Genomic DNA, 4,560 nt, shown 5'->3' with positions numbered 1-4,560 from the left:
GTGTGTCAAAGGACTGGCAAGCCATCGCGAAGGGTTGAGCTACCTCTGAATCCACAGATGACATTACAACCCTTCTAGAAATGGGTGATAGATTTTGTGGGACCCATTCAACCCCAAGGGAAGAAGACAGGAGTGAGGTACATTATCACCGCGATGGAGTATTTGACTTGATGGGCGGAGGCACAGCATGTGAAGGATTTCACAGGCGCGACTGCTGCAAATTTCCTCTTTGAGTATGTACTGACGCGATTTGGGTGTCCAGAGATTCTGATGAGTGATCGAGGTACGCACTTTCTGAATGAGACGGTCATCGCGCTAACGGAGGAATTTCAAGTATATCACGAGAAGAGCACGCCTTATCACCCATAGGCTAACTTGACGGTGGAAGCATTAAATAAAGTGTTGGGGAATGCACTGACCAAGGTTTTCAACACTCAGTGAAGTGATTGGGACCTGCGCATACCCATATTATTATGGGCCTATTGGACGACATGCAAGAAGTTGACTGGACAGACACCATTTAGGCTTGTATATGGTGTTGAAGCAGTGATGCCCATGGAATACATTGTGCCTAGTCTATGCATAGTGGCACTCACGGGTATGACGGATAGTGGAGCCCTGGAAGAGAGGCTTGCCCAGCTGGATGAGCTTGAGGAAGAGAGATTTCTAGTTGGATTCCACCAACAGGTCCAGAAGCAGCGCGAAAAAGCATGGAATGATTAGCACATTAAGATGTGCACCTTTAAGGTTAATGACCTGGTTTTTTTATATGACAGTAAGTTTGATAAATTTCCAGGGAAATTCAAAATGCACTGGTTAGAGCCCTATGTCATTAGGGAGATTACCGATGGTGGAGAGGTTCAGTTGGTCAAATTGAATGTAGATCCCTTCCCAAGAAATGTGAATGGCAGTCGATTAAAGCCATACACCGGTGTTTCGACCATGTGACTATATGCAGGTAGCACAATCTTAGCACTCCAGGAAGCTGAAAGGAGGCGCGGGACTATAAACTACACTGCCCGTGTTGGGGAGCTGCGCAATTGGAGGATTGTGCAAAGCAAGGAAGTTTCATAGGGTTTGCGGCAGTGTGAAGGAAGTTGTGCTGCCTAGGGAGAAATCACGCAGGTTGGCCGGAAAGTGACCGCTAAAGTCACTGTTCATGATTTGACGGTAGAAATGCGGCCAAATGGAGCGGGCGGCCGACATTTAAGACGAAATTTATGGGTCAGATCCTTCAAAATATGCCACCAATACGGCATTAATGAAGTGAATGTGGGGGGAACATTCGAATTTGAATTCAAAATGCCCTATAAATTACAGGTGGTTGCCCAGCGAAAAACACTTGCCATTTTGAGAATTGAGTTGTTGAGCTCTCAGGCGCACATGAACTGCGAGAACTTCAAAGCTCTAATAGCCAGTTTAGTATTTGAGACATTGTCGAAGGTGACACAGGAGTTATTGCAAAAAATCATGTCGGCACCCACAAAAGCTATAGATATCGAAGTAGTGACAACAGAGGGGTCCGTGTCAGAAATTGTTATGGAGGCAGAAGAATCTGCTCCAAAGGTTGTTGAAGTATTAGTGGAAGTCCCCAAATCACCACGGACATCGAGACCAAAGCCGACCCCAACCAAGGAGAGTGTGAAGGATAAGAAGGGCAAGCAACCTGCAATACTGGTGCATGCATCGCTGAGACGAAATTCACCGAAGGACAAGCCCACCACACAAGAAAAGGGCAAAGCCATCAATCTGCAGCCGATGGAGCAGGAGATCAAAGACATCCCAATGGATGACGAGGACTTGAGGATAGACGTGGAGGAAGTTGAAGTCCAAGGTTCTAACCATATCACTCAGTTTCCTGAGTACATCCCTCCGCGCAAGGGCAAGACCAAGGTGCCAAAAGATATCGATGAGAGCACGATCCCCTTGCAAACCCCTCTACTACCGGATGAGATTGTCATCGAAGGACGGCGCTTAGGGCGGTTTCCTCTATTAAAGCTCAAAGACTGGGACTTAGCTAACCATGAGAAATTCCCGCACTTGGCAACCGAGTAGCTAATGTATCGGATTATTGACACAACCACTGAGATGACCGCATTAGAGCTGTAGAAGTGGCTAAGAGGAGTAGACAAGGCAGGTCTGCTCAACCTGCTATGGGTGTCGCACTACACTGCACCCCGATTACAGTCTTAGTCATCAAGAAGTTGCTATGCTTGGTGCATGATGGGTGTCTGTGGCTGGAGGAGCCAATACCCATCATTGACAGCTTAATCCATAGGATCACACGGTTTCCCTACACAGGAGAAAATCTGGCCATGATGTTTGGCGGAAAAGGTGGTGAGCAGGCCCTTATAGAGGCCATGAAGGAGAAATTTAAGCTTGTGAAGACACCGCGTGGATGTGCCATATCAAGCATCAGTGACCCTGCTGTAAAGGTGGCTATGCAGATTTTGGCAGGGAAGGTGATGAGGAATTTTCGCGCCGATGAGGTGTTGGTGCCTATCGCCGCGCTAGCAGCCTAGTGCGCCGAAGGAGTCCAGTTCAATTGGGCGCACTATCTCTACGATGAGTTACTCACGAACTGCCACGAGGCACAGGAGATCAGCAAGACATTCAACTACGCGTGGCTATTGTTGTCTATTGTGCTGGTAACATGGGAGCTGCGAGAGGATAGTCAATTCCCCTCGCTAGTGCCGGACCTACCAAAATCAGCGAAGTACGCTTAGTTGTGGACGACTAAGGATGCACAACGCCTCAAGGATAGCAAGATCTTCTGGATCTTGATGGAGATGAACATCTGCATGGCCATCAATCGCAAATTGTTTTTGTCGCCTACGGTGTTTGCAAACCTGCAGGGCTACGCAGAGTTTAAGGAATATTTTCACCATGTGCCCATCAGGGCGCGGAAGGACCCTACACAGACATGGTATGACTTTCCTTACCTGGCAACATATGACGCCATTGATGTAGTACTTGATCGTTGACTGGCAGAATGGCACACTACAGCAGGCTTAGCAATGGGAGGGAGAAAGTCCACCACGCAGCGCAAGAAGGAGGAGGCCAAGCTCAAGAGTGACGTAGCTAGCCAAAAAGAGAAATAAGGAGGCCCCTGACAAGGCCCAGGCGGAGCACGATGCCGCTCAGCAGATGGAGAACAAATAGGTGGAACAGAGCGGGGCTCTGACAAAGGCACGAGGTCACCTTCACCTGAGATAGAGGAAGAGACGGACGAGCAGACAGAGTAGCACGGCACGGAACCACAGGCGACGTCCACCCGCATTAAACATCCAAGGGAGCAAGAGAAAAGAGGGTCCAGGAAGAAATCCAAGGCCACTAATACATCGTTGGACCCAATCACCCTCACAAAGGGCGATTTGCATGACATCAGTGACACGGTGCAGGATGTCATCGCGGAGGCCCTACAACAGTTTGAGTAGCAGTAGCAATTAATATTGGGGGCTATCCAGATAGGTGTATAAGATTTGCAGACCCGCACATCAAAGGTTGGCATAATGTCCACTAGCCTTGCTATTGGCACTTCATAAGCTCTCGAGATGTTGCGTGCAAAGGTCTCCAGCGCAATAGTGCTGCCTGATGGAGCACTGACCACAGAGAATGAAGCTGACAGGCCCACTGTCAGTGCCCTCAATGGAGTAGGGATTGACTCTGGCAACGCTCCCTCGTGAGGCGCTCCACCTATTGCAGGATGGAGTGAATACGGAGTTAAGGGCTTGTGAGCACTGTGCCCTATAGGTGATTAGCAAGCATCGGATTAACAATGAGCAGATGGTACTATAGCGAGACTCTTCCATCGTCACCATGATTGAGGTAACCGCGCAAAACAAATGAATAATTTAGGTCATAGAGGAGGCATGCCGAATGGTCCCCGAGTTGGCAATCCCTGAGGAAGAACCGATCGAGGTGCCCATCCGCAAGCTGGCTATAGGGGTGCACGACACTCACACAAAGATGGCTTGGGTTCAACTGAAGTTGAACCTTCAAATTACCGAATTGCAGTTGAAGGCCCAGCCTTCAACCCCACCATAAGTAAAGGAGTAGCGTGCAACCGTTGTCACAGAGGAAATAGCGGCAGTTGACAGTGCAGTAGCAGAATACACACAACTTTTTGAGCAGTCGTTCGAGGTCCTGACAAGCTTGCAGGAGGACCCTAATGTACAACAACTAGAGATAGAAGCGCGAGATGTTTCAAGAACCAAAGGGGTTACCTCCCAAGAGGGGAATTCAGCATGAGATACAGTTGTAGCAGGATGTTCCACTTCCAAACATAAGCATGTATCACATGTCGATTATGGAGAGCATGGAAATCAAGAAGAAAATTCAATAATTGTTGAACAAAGGTATCATATGCCCATCTACTTCACCATGTGGTTCGCCCATTGTCTTGGTGCCAAAGAAGGATGGGACTTTGCGCATGTGTGTGGATTTCCGTGCACTAAACAAAATAACGGTAAAGAATCGTTATCCACTCCCAAGAATTGATGATTTTCTTTATCAATTGAGGTATGCAAAGTATTTCACTAAGTTAGACTTATGAAGTGG

Source organism: Pinus tabuliformis, chromosome X (assembly GCF_031772625.1).
Source record: "Pinus tabuliformis cultivar Carrire ecotype Pingquan chromosome X, CPIR1, whole genome shotgun sequence".
Taxonomy (NCBI): Eukaryota; Viridiplantae; Streptophyta; class Pinopsida; order Pinales; family Pinaceae; genus Pinus; species Pinus tabuliformis.
Note: the sequence above shows the minus strand (reverse complement) of the source record.